At 37.9% G+C, this 24,518-nt stretch overlaps 1 protein-coding gene across 3 annotated transcripts in view; it reads right to left on the reverse strand.

Moving 5' to 3' along the window:
- Positions 1-1,061: 1,061 nt before the first annotated feature.
- The window catches only part of LOC124798011 (BLOC-1-related complex subunit 8 homolog), a 130,503-nt gene continuing 107,046 nt past the window's right edge, over positions 1,062-24,518 (reverse strand). The window contains exon 6 of one of the 3 annotated variants that reach the window (XR_007016910.1): positions 1,062-2,097. The gene's annotated coding sequence lies outside the window, so the exon portion shown is untranslated. Of the gene's footprint in view, positions 2,098-20,207; positions 20,227-24,518 lie in introns of those variants that run through there. The other 2 variants (XR_007016908.1, XR_007016909.1) reach the window with 2 other exon arrangements.

A 24,518-nucleotide genomic window follows, 5' to 3' on the forward strand; every position in this document is an offset into this window, starting at 1 on the left:
ATAGGGATTGCGAGGACAAGATCAGAATAACTACTGCATGCACAGAGGCATTCAAACAGGCATCCTTCCCGTGTTCCATACATGAATGAACAGGAGGAAACCACAATGAATGGTACAATGGGACATACCCTCCACCATGCGCTTCATGGTGATTTGCAAAGTATAGATGTAAATGTAGACATGTAGCAGTATATTTTGTACAGCTGTCATTGAATTTGGGGGAGTAATGGATGCCTTTATGTTTTACCTCCCATTGGTGTCATATTTTGCAGAGCACATTGTGAGGACAAATACTTTGTAATAATTGCTCCTGTGTGATTGCTTTGATTATGAATATGACACTTATGTTTACCAATTCAATTGGAGGAGACAGGACATCAACAATACGGCTTGTTTTCAGCAGAGAAGTTTGATACTTATTTGCTGTCTAACCAACCTCAATCTCTTCTCTGGCCTCTTAGTTCATTCAAAGCGTATACTTGCGTCACCAGCAGGAACGCAACATCAGAGCTTGTTCAATGAAAGAAAGGCAGATGACTTTTACAGTTTGAAGTATTGGTGAATGCACCGACTTGCTGAACAAAACTGTTGGGTACACATTGTCCATGCCTGTAACCCAGTCAAACGCCACAGCTGAGAATTCGTTTTTGTAAAGACATTGTATGTTGCACTTTTTACCTATCTGGTAGAAACCATTGCAAAATTAGAAGATAGTTTGAAATAAACCAGGGCAACTGGGTGCAATCTCAATTTATCTCAAGTTAATACATTGTTTTTGAGGGTGTAACAGTTAGTAGAAAATACTCATCTTCATTTTATGGTGAACTCTGATGCTGCAGTAGGTGTAAAAGAACTGAGAGTATCTGCTGCACCAAATTTACTGCAACTTCTCAAGCTTTTCACAGCATAGCTAATGACTGGGTATGCCAAGAGATAGTTCAAGTAATCAGCTACACACAAAGTCTCACTTTAACAATTACATATTCATTGCTTCCGTTGGCACAGTTTTCATGTGCAAAAACTATAACATAACTGGCTCCCTCATGGCTGACTTGCTGCTGCTTGTATATCATTTCAAAAATTACAGATGATGTCATCCATTAGTACAGACAGAAAAATTGAGAATTACAATCGAAATCATGTTGACATTGATGAACTGGTAGCAGAGTACTAAACAGTAATTTCTTCTTTTTATGCTGGAATAATAAGTATTGCTTGGTTCTTCATTTTTTAGCACCAAAATTTACAAAATATATTCATAAACAATACATTTTACAAAATCACTTATATAAGTTATTGGCTGGAAAACGTTTCTAACATGTACAAAAGTTCTTTACATAAATGCACACAAAAAGCTAGTTTCACTTCTTTTAAAAAGTATTCTAGAACTACGAAATGAGGATTGTTTATTATTTACGTTTAAGTATTAATCAGTAGCAGTCAAACTAGAACAGAGATCTTTTCGCACACAATAAAATTTAAATGAAATTGAAGACAAAATATGAAGCAATATAATCTGTCGAGTTTTCAAATAACCACATAAATGAAATAATAATTTTACAAAATTTGTGTAAGTCTGTAAACATGGCAGCCTGGCTTGAGGTCTACATTTCATGTCATACTTATCTTAGCAATCATATATTTTACGTTACAACAACCACCCAGAGTACTGTAGATGAGAATTAGATAAGATACTCTGCTAAAATTAGACTTCAGTCAGTTGCCAGAAACACTGTACAAACAAATAATTCGCCACAAGTTACAATATAGCACAACACAAAGTTGATGACATAGTTCCATGAACATAAAGTGTAAATGTGAGTGTTTCAGATCAAATTATTGTGTAAAAACTGTGAGTACATGTGCAAAGCATAGCTTAGCAAAAAGATTCAAATTGGAAATCATCTATTTTTTATGTCCATTTCCATATTATTTGAAAAAGAAATAATAAATTACATGAAATTATAAAATATATACTATCTTTAGTGCTAAACACTTGTCTCACTGCTTGAGAAGATCTCAGTCCATTTATGGTAACACCTCTTCTCAGTCTCTTCCTCTGGTACTCCCAGGCACACAGTCTGTACTCAATAATCTCTGCAAATACATACAATTGACTTTTAGTCACTTTCACCAGTCCAACATACACAAAGTAGTGTACAAGGAACTAGAACCGGATTATAGACTGTTGATGCTCAAAGTGACACGACAGAGTGTTTATTTTAAATATTCTCAAGTTCCATTATCATTGCACATCTGGTTTTACAGATGTCTAGTAAGACAAGATTTTTCACTTCTACCAATATGGGTGCATAACTTTCCCCAAATGTCATTTGTGGGTACCATGTACCTTCATACCACCTCCAGGACAGAGGACAAGCTAAAACATTGTTTAGATGGCATGAGAACTAATGTGTGTGTGTACACTGACAAAATATTTTCAGTTATTCATATGCCTGTCTATTCATTCTGCTAAAAATTACACTTCCTCTCTCTGTAAAGTAATGCACAAACTTATAAACTATCAAAATATTAAGTTATAAAAATTTTTTCTTCAGTGACAGGAATTACTGTGCGTGCACACGCTCTTGTGCAAGTATCCCTCACACTTACGCATACTTTCAAATAATGACAAATCATTATGTTCAGTGTTCTAATTATACAATTAACAACCCAGCCAGATGTGATTCATCTCTACAAGTGATAATTTATATGCCAATTCTGTTCAACCAATTTACATTACAGATAGGCAACAAATATCATTCACCAATCTATCTCATCACTTACTGTCAGCAATTTCATAAATAACTTATCCAAAGTAAACCTCCTTTCAAATTCCTTCAAACATACTGTGTAAATAGCATCCAACGTGTCTGTCATACAATTAATCTTTTGGCATAACAATGCTGAAAGTGTACACATCATGGCTCAGTAGCAAACTTGCAATTCAACACCTCTGTGATCTACCATTAGTTATTTAGGTAAGTTTTACAATTACGCATCTCTCAAAATAAAATAAAGTGAAATTTTGCATACAAATGCATCTCTCAATAAACAAATGAAGTTGACTATGAGTTTACTAGTGTGCCATTGAGGCTATGTGCCTTTACTGTAGTAAAATGTGAAATACAAGTGTAGTAAAAGGGCATAATAAAAAACAAAAGCTCTCCACTCATCCTGGTCCTTGATCATTGATCATTGATCTTACAAACATGAACAGTGAACAACTCATAAATACAAGAAAGTAGAAATGTGTTATCTGACAAGAGTATTGACTAAATGATTTCACAAATTGTTGCGACTTAAATCACTCAGACAATCTGTTCTGCATATTATTCAATATGCCTTTGCATAGGTTTTGTATTTGTACCACAAAACATAGATAATTTATGTCTTTTATTAAATAAGATATTTCCAGTAACGTAATAGGTTATGTACATACAGCTCAGTTAAAATCACTTTTAGTGTGTTTGTGAATTAATAAGGACCAAACTGCAGAGGTCATCGGTCCCTAGTCTTCACACTACTTAAATTAACTTATGCTAAGAACAATACACACACCCATGTCCAAGGGAGGACTCGAACCTCCAGCGAGAGGGGCCACGGAATCAGTGACATGGCGCCTCTAACCGCGTGGCTCACTGTTAATACTGTGTGTAACACAGACAATGTAGAGCTCATTCATGTAAGCATGTTTCACACATTATATTGATAAAACCCCCCAACGAGTTCTTCCTAATCGTCTCCCAGACACTCAGCAGTTTTTTGGCAAAAAATACGCTTTACACCTCGCCTGGGCCTGTCAGCACCGACATTGGACTGTTGATGACTGGAAACATGTTGCCTGGTCAGATTAGTCTTGTTTCAAATTGTATTGAGCAGACAGATGTGTACGGGCATGGAGACAACCTCACAAAACCATGGATCCTGCATACCAGTAGCAGACTGTTCAAGCTGATGGAGGCTCTGTAGTTGGAGTGATATGGGACTCCTGATACATCTAGATATGACTCTGAGAGGTTACACATATGTAAGCATCCTGACTGATCACCTGCATCCATTCATGCCCATTGTGCATTCCAACAGAGTTTGACAATTCCAGCCGGACAATGTGACACCCCACACAGCCAGAATAGCTACGACGTGGCTCGAGGAACACTCTTCCGAGTTTAAACACTTCTGCTGGCCACCAAACTCCCCAGACATGGACATCATTGAGCATATCTGGGATTCCTTGCAACTTGATGTTCAGAAGAGATCTCCACCCCCTTTTACTCTTACGGATTTATGGACAGCGCTGCAGGATTCATGGTGTCAATTCACTCCAGCACAATAGTCAAGACCATGCCACATTGTGTTGTGGCACTTCTACGTGCTCAATGGGGCCCTACATGATATTAGGGAGGTGTACCAGTTTCTTTGGCTCTGTGGTGTAGTAGCTTCAAATGAAATATGTATGCATTGGTTCAAAACAGTATCCATCTCCTTTCTATTCATTACAACTGAACCACAAAATTATCCACAATATGTACATATAATATGTAACATGAATCCACAGCATGATGCAGTATATCTTAGTCTTAATAATGTAACTTCAGACTGCACCAAACCAGAATCTAAAACTGTGATTACTAGACCAGTGAGCAGAGAGAGGATGGATAGGTTTAAACATGCCCTCACTTATTTCAGTTGGGACATATGTTTTATTAGGCTTCAACACTGTTCAGCTGATATTGTATTCACAAAGTTTTTCTCCATCTTTTTAAATGTATTTGAAAATAGCATCCCTCTGAAAAAATGTACAGTGAATATTAGTAGTAATTACAAGAAAAGGAAAACGAAGGAATGGTATACTCCACAGCTAGGGCAACTGAAAAATACTGTTATGCTGTATTCCAGTCTGTACAAAACCAGTAAATCAGAACTGTATAAAGACCTGTATGCTAAAGCTAAATGCAAGTACAGGAAGGGAATAAATGAAGCATAGAAACTGCATAACATAGTAAACATTGAAAAATCTAACAATAAATGCAAGAAGGCCTGGAGTGTAATAAACTCCATTGCACACACTAAACACAAAGAGGAAATTGCCATTACCCCAGAAGAATTTAATAAATATTGCATTCAGTCCATTGAAGAAATTAGTAGTTCAATAATCAAACCACCTGAAAATGCACTTAGTATTATGGACAGCTGCTTTGAAAAGCTTCCCCCAAGCACCTTCACTTTCACAGAAGTGAGCCCAAATAATATCCTAAAAATAGTGAAAAATTTCAGACCTTCAGTTAGTGTTGATTACTATGATATGTCATGTAATTTGTTGAAAGATGTTATTGATTGTGTGATTTATCCTTTAACCTTTTGTGTTAACAAATGCCTAGTTGAAAGTAAGTTCCCCAACATACTAAAAATTTCTAGAGTTGTGCCCATATACAAAAAAGGGGAAAAGAACTGTCCCGCTAGCTACAGACCTATATCCATGACCCCAGTTTTTTCAAAAATTTTAGAAACGATTATGTATGAGCAAGTTAGTGCCTACTTGGGTAAACTAAATATAATTAGTGATAAACAGTTTGGATTTAGGAAAGGTAAATCCACAACAGATGCAATGGACTCCCTCGTAAAATTAGTCCTAGATGTGTTCGAGGCTAGGGACTATGCCCAGGCTACATTTTGTGACCTGAGCAGAGCCTTTGACTGTGTAGAGCATGACACTGTGCTGAATAAGCTAGTTTACTATGGTTTTGATGACAACAGTATAAATATGTTCAGGTCTTTTCTAGAGAACCGTCAACAAGTTGTGTGCATTGGTAGGGAGAAATCAAATTTGGTTAATGTTAGGTACGGAGTGCCTCAAGGGTCGGTGCTTGGACCTTTACTGTTTATACTAATGATTAATGACCTGCCCTTATTCATAAAATCTCATACAATATTGTATGCTGATGACACAACTTTTCTACATAAAAGCTCTGATCTAGGTACGCTGAAAACACTGACCGAAAATACCCTTGCTCAGTCCTCATTATGGTTCAAAGCTAATGGCTTCTTGCTAAATGAAAACAAAACCCAGACACTTTACTTTAGCCTCAGAGAGATTCCTAACTACCAGGAATTAGAAACTGTTAAATTTTTAGGTGTTACTATTGACAATAAATTGACGTGGGAACCACACATTAAAAATATATTGGCTAGGCTTTCAAGAGTGATTTATCTAATTAGAAATTTAAAAAGACATGTTCCCAATGACTATGTGAGATCAGCATATTTTGCCTTCTTCCAAAGCATCATCTCTTATGGAATTTTACTGTGGGGTAGTAGCTGTCATGTAAATGACATTTTACTTTTACAGAAGAAAGTAATAAGAATAATAACGGATTCTGATAAAATAGAACATTGTAAACCTCTGTTTATTAAATTGCAGTGTCTTACAGTAGTAAACATATTCATCTACAATGTTTTAATGTACATTAGAAACAATGTGTCTAATTTTGTGTTGAGAAGTGATATTCATAGCCATAATACTAGAAACAGAACATCTGTAGACGTACCATATCATAGATTATCAAAATCGCATAACTCTTACCTAGTTCTTGGACTAAGGATGTTTAATAGACTAAGTGCTGACTTTAAAGAACTGCCTGTAAATATCTTTAAAGCTAAATTATACAAGCTACTAGTGAACAATCCGTTTTACTCCATTGATGAATTCTTTGAAGATGAAAATACTGTATTCTAACGTGTACCTATTTTATGTAAACCAATTCACTTCGATATAGTAGTTTATGTAGAAATATATGCTCTTGACTTTGTCTATTGCTGTAATCAGCTGAACAACAATAAAATTATTATTATTATTATTATTATTACAGCAATATTCTCATTATAATATGGTGTTCTGTATCAAAGTAATTCTCAGATAGTGATATTTAAACAAAGTATCTCCCTCTCAGCAACTCTTAATAACCTTAAGATTATAAACATTGCGTACAATCCACTTCTTCAACAAACTCTTCTAATACTAAGGAAAATGTGTCTTACATGTGTAACACTGCTTGTGACATAACTTTCAGTACATAGTTGTGTAGTTGTCAAACTCACAGAATACAATAAGATGACATAAATACAGAAAGAAATTGAAGTTGACTTAAAATGTTTTTTCCCAAATATGCAAAGCGACCATAACTCCACAGTATCAATTAAATGAAAATTGTCATTACATGTCAGACATCAGCAGCAAGGATAGAGCAAAAGAGTAGTCAGAGAATAACAGTGCCATCAGAAGAATAAATTACAGAAGTAAATGGTACAGGACTGGGGCCCTAGACATTGCCACACTCTTAATGTGCAAATAAAATATGTTTCCCTGAGGGAATAATGACATTGCTGTACAATAAAAATCATATAGCACACTTTATATATTTAGAAAACAGATTTCTAACTTTTTCATTCCACATCACATAACAATGTACTTTCTCATTCCTTGCCTTTAAGCTTTTACGTTCAGGGTACTCTATTAGTTCATTGAAAATGAATGTTTTTGTTGTACCTAATTTCATAAGCAGAAAATCCTGTAGCAGAATGCTAACTATTTAAAATGTCTTCGAAATCCCTCACATAGTCTATCCACCCACATTGATTTTTACTGCAATATGTTCTAAACAACCTACCTATCTCTCTTACATACCTTTCTGTTGGATTACTAGCTGGAAAATATACATAAATTAAAATGTGTTTTTAGTTTTCATTGGTCAAAAAGTTTTTCAATGCTTTGGAAGTGAATTCTGCCTCATCACCTTACAGTATGGCTTTGGATCTCCCTACATTCTGATAATAGTCTTTACATATTTTACCATAAAGCTCTTAATTCTAGCTTTCCTTAATAGGTAAAGTTTGATGAATGTTGAGAAACCAGCTTTAAATTTTGATAACTGCCCCAAAAAAATTCACCTCGACTAATTCCAATTCTGTTTTTGGCAGGAACATTTTGCATACAGCCTCATTACTAAATTTTATTTTCTGACATCTGTCACAAGTTTCTGAACGTTTTCTAACCCTTCTTGTCACATTATAAAAATATAAATTTTTCTGAATTTTCTGTAGGCTATACATTTCAGTGCTCCACAATGACCACATCTATTTGCTCTGGCACAGCTTAGATTTCCTGGTAAATGGCCTCTTTAAGTACCTCCAGTATGCATGGAGAAATTAGGCTAGCAATTCATCACAATGTTAGCTGTGTGAGCAGTTGCCTCATATTGTTGAAATTACATTTTGTGATCTGCATTCTAACCCAAGAACACTGTAATTTATTGCTTGAACAGTATACACACATAGAAGACAAGGTACAATACAATTAGCAGTACACATGTGACTAGCAGAGCCTTATGCTCTGGCCTATGTAGACATTATGTCCTGCAGGGGGTGCAGTCATGCTATCATATTAGCATGCCAGGTGGCTTCTAGCACCCAAATCCAGCACAAACTTGACGTGTAAACTATGAAGTGGTCCACACAGGTCTGGTAGTTTTGTGTGTCTTGCCTTACAAAGAAGTGAGCACTATGCTCACGTGCATTTTTTTTGTGGTCGTCGTAGGTTGTTAAGTCACGCAATGCACTTCCACCGGTGCGTAGTATCAGAAGTGGGGCAAGTGCTGACAGGTGCAGCACCTAATTGTTGTGATAGACTATACAGTAGGGAAAGTGACGCTGGTGCAGCTTCCATTTCCATGCCTGAGTCCAACCCCAGGGAAGGAGATTGCCATGAAGTCAGTGGAACAGCCGGCACAGGTGGCGATGGAGGTGGAAGCAGCAGCAGAGGCATCGGCTGCAACAGCATAGGAGCTGGGGTCCCACCGTGACCCTTGGCATATGAGTGGGGCATCCACAGCAGAGGAAGCAGTTGTGAAAACATTGGCAGTGGCAGTGGAGAAAAAGAGAGCAGCAGCCACGATATAGGAAATGGCTGGTCAGACGTGGGGGTGTCGGAGGTGCACCCAGAGCACAGCCAACCAAGTGAGGTCACAGCTGGTCAATGTGTCACGATGCCCTCCCCTCAGCCACGCAGCCAATGCAGATGCATCAGCCACAGTTACTCTTCACTACCACTGGCACCCATTTTGGCCAGCAGCCAAACCCAGGTGATCAAACAGCTGTGCCAGGCTGGAAGTGTTGTGGCATCGTTGCTCGCAGATGGCCTGTCATAGGTCGAAGCAGATGTAGCAGAGTCCAGGGCTGACAATCATGCAGCAGCTTTGCCAACAGGGATGACCCTTTAAGAACTGAGGTACCTGTCAATAACTATTTCCAATGACCTGTCTGAAACATTTTTTTCTGCATCTTAAATGTTGGTACTAACTGTTCTGCTGTTGGTACTAACTGTTCTGCTTCCCTGTTCAATTGAAGGTGGAAAGAAGGAGCCACTGACATGGCAAACAACACTCTTTTTTCTTTTTCTTTTAACAAACATCTTCAAATTCCTGAGGTATAAACTGGAAGCCATTGTCTGTATCCCAGAAGACACTCCATTGCAAAAATTTTTGACAAATCTGAAATTGTTGCCACCACAGAAGCAGACAGACAGTGCACTACATACGGAAACTTAGAATAAGCATGAATCACAACCAGCTAGTAGAAATTTGATAAATGCCCCACAAAATTTATACAAATTCATTCCCAAGGCTGCTTTGAATCTGGCCACAGTGACAAAAAAACATGGAGAGCTGACTGGTGGGTGGCACACTGTGTGCAGGCTGCAACAGCTCATGCTACTTTCCCATCAATGTCTGGCCAAAAAATGTCTCAGCATGCTAATGCTTTTGTATTTGACATACCCCAGTGGTTCACATGTAATAAATGCATAACTTCATGTGAAAGAGCAGATGGAACTACGACTTGGTTCTGTAGCAGCAGTCAATCTCAAACAAACAGAAAGACTATTTTGTAAAGCAAAATAATTTCTCAAAGGATCAGAAGCACAGCCCAGAGGTCTGTCCAGCCAGATGTGTTGCACAAAAGAAACAACTTTACTTAAAACATGATCCCGCAATTTTAGTGCTCATAATAGGGAAACCATGAATAACATTTTGAGCTTCACATCTAAATGAAAACAAAGTAATATCTCTTTATCACACTATGGATCTGGACCAATCAGCAAATGTGATAAGGTGTCAGCATTTTCATATTGCAGCATAGGTCAAAAATGTATTTCAGCATCCACATTTTTATGAGCAAGGACGGTGCTGCCTGAGACATGTCCGTCGCTAACAAAAGGTGCTGGCCAGGCTGGAAAGCGACCAAACAAGGGGATGATTGCTGGTTAGATTTCAACAACTTGAATGCCTGGTCACAAGCCATGAACCAGTAGAAAGGAACATCTTTACACAATAAAGCACGGAGCACTTGTGCTACAGCAGCAGCATACAATACAAATTTGTGGTATTACGCAATTTTGCCTAAAAATACCTGTAATTCCTTGATGGATGTGGGGTGTGGTGATGTGGCAATAGCATCACTATGTTGTTGCAATGGTTTATTGCCAGCACACAACACTTCAAAACCCTAATAAATAACGGATGGCAGAAAAAGTGTGTGCTGTCCAAATTGCACTTTAACCCTGCAGATTGTAAAACACAAAAAAAGAGCACATGACCCTGCAGATTGTAAAACAGAAAAAAGAGCACAAAGTTTCTGCAAATGTTCCTCTGTACAGGCACCAGACACTACTACGTTATTTAAATAGGTGATGCAGCCTGGAACTGGTTCAATAATTTGCTTTTAGCTGCTGCACTTGTCACTCCAAAAGACAAACACTGGCATTTAAAAGCCAAAATATGATATTGATAACTAGAAGGTATTTGGATTCCTCTCGAGCAGCAGCTGTAAATATGCCTCAGCCAAGTCAATATTTGAAAAATAGTGCCCCCCCCCCCCCCCCCCAATAATTTTTCCAAGATTTCATCAGGGCACGGCTCAGGATACGTATCAATGATTGACTGTATATTAAGAGATGCACCAGTCACGCTGACCATTCACTTGAAGAAAGAGGCCTACATCTACATCGATACTCTGCAATCCACATTACAGCAAGTGATGAAAGGTACCCCATACCACTACTAGTCATTTCCTTTTCTATTCCATTCCCAAACAGAACAATAGAAAAATGATTGTCTATATACCTCCAGATGAGCTCTAATTTCACATGTCTTATCTTTGTGGTCCTTATGTGCATTTTATGGTGGACCCAACAGAATCATTCTGCACAGCTTCAAATGCCAGTTTTCTAAATTTTTTAACAGTGTTTCTTGAAAAGTATGTTGCCTTCCCACCAGATATCCCCTCTTGAGTTCCCGAAGCATCTCTGTTACACTTGCATCTTGTTCAAACCTACCAGTAACAAATCTAACAGCTCGCCTCTGAATTGCTTTGATGTCTTCCTTTAATCTGACTTGACACAGATTGCAAACACTCGAGCAGTACCTAAGAGTAGGTTGCACTAGCATCCTATATGTGGTCTCCTTTACAGATGAACCAATAAACCAAAGTCATTCCTACCACAATCCTTCCATGCTCATTCCATTTCATATTGATTTGCAACATTATGCCTAGATATTTAAATGACGTAACTGTGTCAAGCAGATGCTACTAATGCTTTACCAGAACATTATGGGTTTGATTTTCTTACCCACCAGCATTAACTTACATTTTTATTCATTTACAGCTGTCATTCATCACACCAACTAAAAATTTTGTCAAGTCATCTTGTATCCCTCTACAGTCACTCAGCTTCACCACCTTACCGTACACCACAGCATGATCAGCAAACAACTGTAGATTGCTGTCAACCATATTCACCAAATGATTTATGTATATAGAGGATAATACTGATCCTATTACGCTTCCCTGGAGGGACTCCTGATGATACCCTTATTTCTGATGAACACTCTGCATTGAGGGCAACGTATTCAGTATTCAGTATATTCACCATTGACCACTTACAGCGGAATAGGTCTGAACATTAAATATACAATTAACAATAACTTTACAGTAAAGTTTTTACAATTTAATTCCTTTTCTTTTAGGAATATTCTTATATACTGATGTCAATGATTATTTCAAAATATTCTGTTATCTTATAAAATGGGTGTTTGAGTAACCAGTCATAAACCTTACTCTTGAAAATATTACTGGTCAGTGACCGAGCAAATGCTGGAAGTTTATTGAAGAGTTTTAAACTCATTATTTTGTGTGAATTTGCAGTCTTTGTGAGCCTGTGTCTTGGTATGTCGAAGTCCAGTTTGCCTCTGGTGTTGTGGGGATGTATGTTCTCTCTGGTCTCAAACTCATTTAAGTTGCTTTCGACATAAAGCAGTGCTGTTTAGATGTATAGATTCACAAAAGTTAATATCATGTGCTTGATAAAGAGGGGCCGGCAGTGTTCCTTGGGCTTAACTTTGCTCATTATTCTGATTACTTTTTTTTTTTGAATTTTCAGAATTTCACTGACAAAGCAAGAATGTCCCCATAACAATATGCCGTAGGAAATGTGTGACTGAAAAGAGGCCAAATTATACCACCTTGAGATATTCATCAGTGACTACATCTGTCAGTCTCCAGAAGAGATAACACACTCTTGCTATTCTCTTGCAGATATGGCTAACGTGTTCCTCCCAGTTTAATTTTGAATCAATGTGGAATCCTAACAATTTTACTGATTTGCTTTCAACAGCTGTAGTTAAACCCAGAATTAGTTCTTGTGATTTATCAGGATTACACAGGAGTTCATTAGAAGAAAGCCAATCCATTACTAGTTCTAGTTTTTCCTGTGTTTCCTGATGCAGTTCTGTTGTGTCATGGTGTGTATTGAGCAATGTTGTATCATCTGCATAACACACAATTGAATTTGCTCCTACATGGTAAGGTAACTCATTAATTGCAATGATGAACAGAAAAGGACCTAGGACCGAGCCCTGAGGCACTCCAGTCCGAACTTCCTTCAGTGAGGAGCATCTATTTTTAATTGATACAAACTGTCTCCTGTTACTTAAGTATGATTCAATTACATTCAAAGATGGTTTGTGTATGCCATAAAATTCCAGTTTTGAAAGTAGGGTGTTAGATGGTATGCAGTCGAAGGCTTTGCTAAGATCACAAAGTACGACTGATGCTAGATCCTTATTTTCTAATGCAGTTAACACCTGGTTAACAACTTCAGTGACAGCAGTAGTGGTATTTTTACCATGTTGATATGCAAATTGTCTGTTGGAGAGGAGATCATGCTTATCAAAATACTTATTTAGTTGACTATAAATTACATATTCAAAAACTTTAGAGAAAATTGCGACAATAGAAACTGGTCGATAGTTTTGGGGCAGATGCTTATCTCTCTTTTTAAAGACTGGTATCACTTTAGCAGTTTTGAGTGCATCTGGGAAAACTCCAGATTCTAAACACATATTAAAAATGAAAGAAAGAGGCTGACAGATAAGGTGTATTATTTTTTTCATTACATAGTTAGAAAACCAATAACAGTCCATACTTTTGGAGTTGGTGAACCTTGCCACAGCTTTTACAATATCCTCTGGGGTGACAACATTCCAGTGGAAAGTATACATCCTATGGGGCACAGCCCCAAGATGATCTAGTGCACAAGTGCCATTTTGCTTGATTTTGTTTTTCAGCTTGCTCACTGAGGTTAGGAAGTAATTATTTACCTCTTCTGGGACCAGCATTGCATCTTGTGTATGGGTTTGTGAATTATATTGGTTGATGATTTCCCATGCTGCTTTACATTTGTTGGGAGCACTTTCAATGTAATGTTCACATGCTTGTTTTTTGACCAAGGACAGTTTGTCTTTGTAGATTTTTTTACATTTTAGATAAGCTCTATAAGAAGTATTATCTAGCTCAGGTCCTTGTTTCCAAGAATTTTTATATATTCTGTACAGTCTGAGCATCTCCTCCCTTGTGAGAGCTAGCTCATCTGTATACCATTTTAGCTGTTTGTTTTTCTGTTTATGCTTAGGGCTACTTTTGATTAATGGTGAGCGGGAGTACCATAACTCTATGAATATTTCCAGGAAGTTGTTAAACACGATTTCACCAGCACCCTTCTCAGGTTGTGTGTTGTATACAAAGTCCCAGTTAACATCAGATATTCTGTCAATAAATAAATTAATATACTCATATTTCTGCCCTCTTACCCATGTGGCATTAGACTTGATTCTGACAGATTTGTTTGATTTAGGCAACTGATCACAGGAGAATGTTAAAATCAATGGTTCATGATCAGCTAGGGCTCCACTGGCAAGTCTGACATCATACATATCTCTAGAAAAATTTACTGTAATATTATCTAAGCGCGCCTTATCCCATGTTGGTGGGTGATTCGTACATTGTAAATTTAGTGATCTTAAGATATTAAAAAATGTTCTAGTAACATGTTCATCACTATTGGCCATTTCAATGTTGAAATCGCCACAGATAATTAGTTTTATGTTAGATTTTAGTATTTTCCTCATAAGCAGCTCAAATCTTTCGAAAAATGTATTTACATATCCTCCTGGTGATCTATATAAGCTAACAATTATAGTATTCTCTACATTTAGTCTAATACAGCTAAATTCTCCATCTAGTTCTGCACAGTAAGAGGTAACATACTGGCTTCTGTTATCTAAGAAGTCTTCAAGCCACTCACATATTTGTGAACTTATTCCAAATGCTCATACCTTCTTTAACAGCCTGCATTACAGCACCATGTCAAATGATTTCTGGAAATCTAAAAATATGGAATCTGTCTGTTGCCCATCATCTGTAGTTTGCAGTATATCATGTGAGAAAAGGGGAGCTGAGTTTTGCACAAGTGACACTTTCTAAAACCACCCTGATTTGTGGACATAAGCTTGTCAGTCTCAAGGTAATTTATTACATTCAAACTGAGAATATGTTCAAGGATTCTGTAGTAAACAAATTTTAGGGATATTGGCCTATAATTTTACAGGTCTGTTGTTCTGCACTTTTTATACACAGGAGTCACCCCCACTTTTTTCCAGTCACTTGGGACTATGTACTGGGGGAGAGAGTCATGATAAGTAAGGGGCCAATGCCATAAAGTACTATTTGAAAAATCAACTTGGGATTCCATCTGGACTAGATGACTTATCTGTCTTCAGCTCCATCAGCTCCTTCATTGTTTCTCTATGCCGGGGATGCTTATTACTATGTCATCCATATGGAAGTCTGTTTTATGGTCAAACAATGGTATGTTTGTACAATTCGTTACACACAAAATTTAAAACTTTGGCTTTCATTTTGATATTGTCAAGTGCCACACCTGACTGTTCAACAAGAGACTGTATGGGAAGTCTTAGACCCACTTAGCAATTTTAAATACAACCAGTATTTTCTCAGGTTCTCTGACAGATCTTTTGCTTATGTATGATTGTGGTAGTACTTTCATGCTTTGCACACAGATCTTTTCACAATGCACAAATGTCTACTATCCTTTGGTTGTCATCATCTGTGCATTCTCTTTTGAACCAAGCGTGCAACAGCCTCTGTTTCCTAAGCTTTCACATCTAGTTATTAAACCATGGTGGGTCTTTTTGATCCTTAATTCACTTATTAGGCACATAATTCTCCAGATCACGATTTACAATCTGCTTAAACTTTGCACATAATTCCCCTATGTCCATCTTACTGGAACTAAATGATGTCACTTCACTTTCCAAGTGAGATGCTTACAACTGCTTATCTGCTCTTTCTACCTAAAATACTCTCCTAACCTTCTTGACTGGATTATTAACTTTTGTAACCTGAGATGCTAATCCCCAGTCACTGATAAGATCCAGCGTATTTGTAGCTACAAGGTCTAAGATATTTTCATTCCATGTGGGTTGCTGAACTAGCTACTCAAGACAGTTTTCAGAAAGCATGTTCAAAAGTATTTTGCATGACTGTCTGTCTGTACCAGCTGCAACGAATCCATTGATATCCCATTCTATACTCTGTAGGTTAAAATCGCCTCTAACTAGCAATGCACGATCTGGGTATTTACGCGCTACTGACCATAGACATTCTTTGAATAACTCTTGAACTGTCACAGCAGAATCGGATGGCTGGTAAAAACACCCTACAATTAACTTGTTTTCACCTCAATCAGTTATATGTGACCAGACAACTTCACTTTGACACTCAACTTCGACCTCAATAGAAACAACATCTTAGTCAACTGCAATGAACATTCTTCCTGCTATCACCCCTAATCTGTCTTTCTGATATATGTTCCATGACTTGCTAAATATCTCACAGCTTTTCACTTTGGGTTTCAGCCAGCTCTCAGTCCCAAGAATAATCTGAGTGCGAAAACTTTCCTAGAGAGCAGTAAATTCTGGAATTTTATTATGAACACTTTAACAATTTACTAGTAAAATTTTTACAGTCAAAGTGTCTTTACTCTTAAAATGCTCTGACTTCTCTTGCTGTGTATCGATTGGCGAGTGTTCATCAGACTACCTGAAACTATCGCCTAATCTAAAAAACCCTCTTGCGTACTCCACAAGTACTCTGCTACCTGAGTAGCTGCTTCCTTTGTGCAGTGCACCACTGACCTATCAAAGGGAGTCTTACAGGTCCCCAATCAATAATACAAGTCTAGAAACCTACAGCCAAGACCATCACAGAGTTGACGAATCCTTTTGCAGAGACACTCCACTTGGCTCCAAACCAAAGGACCCCGATCAACTCTGGGAACAGTGTTGCCAATTGTGAGCTCTGCTTGTACCCCACGTGTGAGGCCAGCAACCGTCACTTCTTCCACCAGCTGCCTGTATGAACTGAGGATGGCCTAAGAGCCATATGACAGGCATCATCAATGCTGATGTGAGCAACAATTTGGAGATGACTGCAGCTCGTATGCTCAACAGATGCAGGCAAGGCCACTTCCATATCTCAGATGGGGCCACCCAGGAGATGTGCCGAGTATACATTGGCTTTCTTTCCAGCCCTGAACACTATCCGCCTAAGGGGCTTAATAAAGTGCCTAACATTGGACCTCCCAATAACTAGGAAACCCTTTCCCATGTGTGCCTTCTCAGACCCTGCTGAAGCATCAGCCACCCGTCCACTCACAGGATGAATGGCTGAGGCCAGACGACCAATCTCCACATTGGTCTTCTGCCTTGAGTGATGCAAACGTTCTACCACCCGCCACTCACTCTGTTGTGAGGGTGGATCCACTGTGTCGGGTACACAAGGAGGTGCCTCAGTAGCAGAGCCCGTATGTGACACAAGCAACACTTGAGGTGCCCCAAGCAATGAGCCTGATTCTCTGCAACCATTACACCTTGAAGCAGCAGCCTGAAGATGACTGACTGGAGTCAAAAGTGCATGCACCTGCCCACAGAAAGCAGCCTGTTCCTCCTGCATCCACATGCAGCATGGCCACATCCTACCCATCCTAGCAAGGCCAACTGAAAAAGTAAACTATAAAAGCAGACAAATCGTAGATATGTTACGTGCTATCCACCTGATGCATCACCAATGGACGTTAGTAGCTCAATGAGCTATGTAGCTGGCTGTTCAGAAGAAATGAAAACTACCCTACAGATTGCCCAGATTTACAGTTACAGAATGCGAGCTTCCCCCTCTTAAATGGATATATGCATGAAATTTTAGAAATATAGTATCAGGAAAAGGAGGGAAAAGATAAACACTTAACTTGCCGCTTTGTAAATGTGTATCAGCTGAGAGCTGGAACTTCACTCAAATAACATCAAGGGATTGAAGACGATCTAGTCCTGCTTTTAATTGATCCCAGAAAAAACAAGGATGGGTGGACTGTTTCATTGTAATATGAGTCTGAAATTTTGTTGCACGACCCAGTCTATTACAAAATAAGATGGGAAAATTGAACACAGAAAGCATCTAACTTTTGATATGGAATTTGATCAGAAAACAAATGCACTTCATCATTGATGGAGAATCCAAACAGTTTAAAAGTGTTCAAACCAAACAGATTTTCCGTATAAGCATTGTCCATAACTACAAATGTTAGTGTGTGAACCACAGTCTTGTAAGTCACAGGTGCAGAAAACTACCCAAGAATCTGTTGTTTGTTATAACTCACCAGCTTCCGTGATACTAGAGCCAGAGAGGGAGAACCCAAATCCATGCAAGTCTGAGAATTCACCACCACTGCTGCTCCTGCATCCTTGTTCACCTGCATTTCCAATAACTTGTTAAACAACCGAACTTCAACATATAACTTTCTTTGGGACACCATCACTGCTGTGACACACTGTTCACATCCATGTTCATTGCATTCTCACTCACATTTGGAAAGGAGTTACATACAAAACCAATGTGTTCTTTCTTATTGCACCTACTACACATTGCACAGTGCTTTGAACATGAGCAGTCTGTTCATGTTGAATGAAGCAGTAGGGGCACGAAAGCAGCAGAGCACTAGACTGTTGCTGTTGTGATGCGGACTGATGTTGCTCTGAATGCTGATTACCTATATGACACTGAGACATCTGCTGGACTGCTGCAATAGCATCTACATTCCATTGCACAGTGATTGATGGCTGGGAGGGGTGAGACAAACTGATTTCTGAAATTTCGGACCAGGCTACTATTTGACTACCCGCAATCCATGAAATTTCAAATGACCGAGCTATGTTCAATAATTTTGTAAGTGTAGGATTTTCAAACTATAGAGCTCGATCTTGAAGTTCCTTATCAGGAGCAAAAAGTATGATTGCATCAAAAACCACCTGACTGGCATAGGATTCTTTATGAACTTTTGTCACAAAATGATGATGACAGCTAAGTCCATGTCGTTCTACAGCCCAGGCCCTGTATGACTGTTCTGTCCACTTTTGGAAACAGTAAAACTCCATATAAGCAGAAATAATGTATGTTTACAGCGATAGGTAGAAAGTAACCCACACATCTGACTGAAAGAATGACTTGAAAGTTCTTGTAAGGGGGTGAGCTGACACAATAACTGAGATCCACAAGAAGAATCCCATGACAAAAAAAGAGCCTTGCACAGGTTTATAACTGTTACCCCAGATGCCTGAAAATGTTGCCAAAGGTGGCATCCCGGGATTCTGCTGCATCGTTATACGCAGCGACCAGCAGCAGATATGTTGTCGGGAGGGCAGCAGGTTGTGTCAGTGTGATCGTTAAGCTGGAAATAGCAACTGCCAGCACCTGCTGTTGCTTGAGAAGAGATTTAAGCACTGCCTCCATGGAAATTAAACTCAAAGGATTAATGACTGAAGTGGAACATGTGGAGCAGAATACTGTACTCATTGATAAAAAGTGTTCTAACACAAGAAAGCTGTAATTTATTGCTCCAACAGTACACACACGTCAGTCAAGATACATTACAATTAGCAGTACATAAATAGCCAGCAGAGCCTTGTGCTCTGGCCTATATAGACATTAATTGCAACAGTGGGTACAGACGGCAGGCTGCGCACTCAACTGCTGTCATATTAGCAGACCCGGTGCTCTCTAATGGCCGAATCCAGCACAAACTTCATGCAAGAACTATGAAGCAGAGTGCATGCAAAATTGGTAGTTACAGCAATTTCAGTGTCTCCTTCTTAGTTTGAGTACCAATAAATTTTCAAATATTAACAAGTAAAGCTCTGCAGTCACTATCACTATTTTTCTGCCATTTCCCTTAAAAAAAGGAGAACTATGGCCCAATTACATAATTCTTCACAAACCCACAATACACTGTCATTTTGTTGCTGTAAGGAGGATGTTCTTGCATATCTTTAGGGTTTTTGTCTGAACTACAATGGAAGGTCTGGCTGTTAACAGAATCAGAAAAATGAAATCAGTTTCATTGCTGACTGTGAGAACCAATTCATCGGTCATCTCTTCAAGCATTTATTCTGAAAAATGTTATGCATCTTGCATCATCTTCAGCCTTTGGTTGCAGAACGATGGCCATCTTGCAAGGGTGAAAACGTACATTATAACGGATTCTGCACGTACCTGTGATCAGAGAGCAGCATAGCAGAAGGATGTTTATGAGCCGGCCGGTAAGAATCAGTCTACACTGCTGGTATTATTCTCTCAATTTTTCCTGGTAATCTGGCAGGCAATTCAAAATCTATTGATTTTGGTTTTGGAACTGAATCTGGTTCTCTGAAGTTTTTCATCCATAAAAAATTGTGTTATTGGATGAAAGCACATTCTCTGTGACACAATCTGAAAGGGTAGAGCAAGGGTTTCCACAAACTGGCATCGTTTCATAAAAATAATAATTTGGTTTATTTACATTCTGAGTAAAGGAATAATGTGTGTACTAGTAGTGATGTCCACTGGGCAGGCAGGTAAGTATTTCTACTATAGCAGCATGATAGATGATAGGCGAATCGTACAATATTTTTAATATTAGTTTCGTCAAATGTAGACCATTTTTTTTTGTTTGTCTTCTATGATTTGTATTTATCCATTACAATTGACAAATTTTTAAATTAAACTACAAAATGGGATATTTCAAATGTTATATGCTGTTCTAAAGACTTGTGTCTTAGAAGGAAGCACAGGAAGTGTTATGACAGTTATTTGAATTTCGCAATACTGGAAATGAAGAATGATCACAGTGCGTCATTTGTTTCAAAGTCCTAGCTACTTTCACTAAGGCTACAAAGTCTCTCCTTTCATCTTACAAAGATGCCTGCCAAGTAAACCTCACACCATAGAGGAAGAAATTTTACCAGCTGCTCTAGGTGTGGTATCTACTATGATAGGCGAGTCAGTTGCCAAGCAACTGGAAAGTGTGCCTTGGTCAAATATCACTATTAATTGTCAAATACGTGATATGGCAGATAACATTAATGATCAGTTGGTTGAAAAACTTAGAGATAATGACTATTTCACTATTAAGTGGGATGAAGCTTCAGAAAACCACAATGGTGCAGATCTAATTTGTTACGTACAGTTTATAAAGATCAACAAATTTCATCTTTTCTGCACTAAAATGGCTCTCAAAACAAAAGCAACAGTTCCCTTTGAAATACTATATCCTTTTATGAAAGAAACCAATATTAACTGCAGAAATCATATAGGCATGTATATAGACTGGGATCACAGTATGGCTGGCAGTTACACAGAATTCATAGCTCTGATCCATAAAGAGGTCCCTGATGCTCTTTGAACATACTGTTTTATTCACACTGAGCACTGGCATCAAAAAACATGAGCTCTATCCTTCATGAGGTTCTTCAATCAGTGGCGAAAGTGGTAAACTCCATAAAAAATCTGCCACTTAAGTTGAGATGTTTTCAATAAATATGCACTGATATGGTGGATGAGCACATTTCTCTAATTTATTATGGTAGCTCTCACTGGTTTTGATAAGGGAATGTCTTGAAAAGAGTGTATGACTTCAGGAGTTGACCTTACTCTTACCTTGTTCAAGAGAAACATTTGAGTTCCACTAAGTTCGTAGAAAGTATGTGCATGCAATCTGAAATTAACTGTTCAAACAATAAAATCAGAACGATTTGGAATGTAATAAAGAGGGAAACAGGTACTGCACCATCTGACAATGAAAAATCTGCTGTCCTAAAAATTAACGATTTGGAAATAACTGATAGTAAACAGATAGCAGACACATTTAACAACCACTTTCTAAGTGTCACCTCTCAAATAGGTTGCAGTGGTGACCTAAGAGAAGCTTTAGATATTCTGAAACTTAACCTCCCACAATGTTTTAATGATATAAATGTAACACCCATAACTGTTAATGAAATAAAAAAAATAATTCACTCATTGAAAAGTAAAGGATCTTCAGGTATAGATAACATCTCTAATAAACTGTTGAAAGCCTGCAGTAATGATGTAAGTGTAGTACTTGCTCACATTTGCAACATGTCTCTTTATGAGGGAGTTGTTCCAGAGAGAATGAAATATGCCATTGTGAGACCTCTTTTCAAGTCTGGCGATGCTACAGATGTAAAAAATTATCGTCCTGTCTCTCTCTTAACAACATTCTCAAAGGTTCTTGAAAAGGCAGTGTATAACAGGATTGTGGCACACCTTGATAAACTTAATATTATTAACCACAGACAGTTTGGTTTTCAAAAAGGGGTTTCCACAGAGCGTGCCATATATTCACTCACAAATGATGTCTTGGAGTCTATTAATAGTAAGAAGTCACCAGTTGGTGTCTTCTGTGATATTTCCAAGGCCTTTGATTGTGTAAACCACAAGATACTCTTGGAGAAGGCCTATCATTACGGAATCAAAGGGCCTATAGGTAACTGGCTAAAATCATATCTTCAAGACAGGAAACAAAAGGTGGTTCTACATGGCTGCAACAAAGGATCTCCTAATCTAGTGGATTCTGAATGGGGCAAAATTCAGCATGGAGTTCCCCAGGGATCTGTCCTTGGACCCTTGCTGTTTTTAATATATGTTAATGATTTACCCCTGTCCATTAGTAAAAATTGTGAATTCACAATGTTTGCTGATGATACAAGCATTGTCGTTGATGGTCAGTCTACTGCTGATCTGGAGACTGATGTTAATGATATACTCAGAGAAGCTACAGCTTGGTTTTCAATTAATTCTCTTTCAGTTAATATTAAAAAAACTAATTTTATACAGTTCCACACAAAAAATAAAACTCTAGAAAGTATAGTAATTGCTCATGACAACCAGGAACTAGAACAGGTGCAATCCACTAAATTCCTGGGGGTTCACATTGACAGTAGGCTCAACTGGGAACTGCATGTGTCCCTTACTCTAAAAAGGCTTTCATCAGCAACTTTTGCTCTAAGAATAATTACTCATTTTGGGGACATCAACATTTTAAAATCGTCTTACTTTGGGTACTTTCACTCATTAATGAGTTACGGAATAATATTCTGGGGTAATTCACCAGCCTCAAAAAAAATCTTAACTGCTCAGAAGAGAGCAGTCAGAATCATGTGTGGGGTTCCTCCACGAACCTCATGTAGAAAACTTTTTATACAGTTAGGTATTCTGACCACAACATGTCAGTACATATACTCTCTAATGAATGTAGTTAATAAAGACTATGCTCAGTATGAAACAAATTGTTCATACCATAACTACAATACTAGAGGTAAAGATGATCTACATGTTGAACTAAAAAATTTAACACTTGTGCAGAAGGGAGTAAAGTATGCGGCTATAAAGACTTTTAATGCATTGCCTAATTATATTGAATGTACAATAGAAAATGAAACGCTGTTCAAAGGTATGTTAAAAAAATACCTGCTCGACCATCCACTGTACTCGTTAGATGAATTCTTTTCCAGAAGTAATGCCCTCCCTTAATAATAGATGTATTTAGTCTCTTAGTTATTAGATGGATGATACAATATTATGTTAATGTTATAGTGTTAATGTTATAGTTATAATGTTATATTGAGAATTGCTATACTAGTTTAATGACAGCTTGTAATATCTATACCATTGAATTATATTGCTATTCTGTAGCATTAATTGTATTTGTACAATTGCATTGACACGTTCCACATCCAGGCGAATCACTCGCATGTACGGATCTATGGAATACGCATACCAAATAAAATAAAATAAAAACATTGACTTTGCTTTGAAGATGGCATATCCTTGTGACATTTCTGAAAAATTTTGGAAGAATAAGTTGGACAGTAACAATATACATTATGTTTTTCCTGCTCTTCAAAGGGTTTTAGAAGACAATGACTTCGACTAAGTGAAGAATTGAAGTTTGCATTTCTGGATCATTTAACTGAATTCCGTGATAACTTTCTGAAGCACTTTCCACAAGAAATTGACCAACACAACTGCATCAAGGAGCCTTTCAGTGCAGAACTTCTATCAATACTGACCACTGAAATACAACAGCAATTTATTGGTATTTCTCCACATACCACACTGAAATCCATGTTCATTTCCTCATCACTGTGAGTTTTGGAGCTTGGCAAAGCAGGATTATCCACAAGCAGGTAACAAGACCCTGTGAGTTTTGATACCATTTGCAACATCCAGCTTATGCAAAGTAGGCTTTTCAGCATTGGCAGCAATCAATACAGAATATAGATTACAAGTGAATGTGGAAAAAGAGATGTGAGTTGCAATTTACAGTCTTCTGCCAGTATTTGAAGAGCTGATGATGTAGAAAAAAGTGCATCCTTCCCACTGGTTTTGTTGCAAGAACAAGATGTAATAACATTAAAAGTTGATTAAAATGTGGTTATGTCAACAGTTAATAAAGAAATAACTATTCTTATTCATTTTTTCGAACTTAAGTTTATTAACCTCACACTTCGAGTTGAATGTTTCACAAAAGTTTGAAACCCACTGGGCTAAAGAAACTGAAACAGTGTTGCAATGCAAGAATCACCACTTCAAAATAATATTTGCATCAGAAATGCATGGTGCTTGTGCAAGCACAGCTCCATAGATACTAAATTTGCAACCCACAGGCAATGTAAAAATAAAAATGATGTGTAATATGCAGTGCTATTAACTAAAAACTG

The sequence above is a fragment of the Schistocerca piceifrons genome, chromosome 5, assembly GCF_021461385.2.
Source record: "Schistocerca piceifrons isolate TAMUIC-IGC-003096 chromosome 5, iqSchPice1.1, whole genome shotgun sequence".
NCBI classification, from domain to species: Eukaryota; Metazoa; Arthropoda; class Insecta; order Orthoptera; family Acrididae; genus Schistocerca; species Schistocerca piceifrons.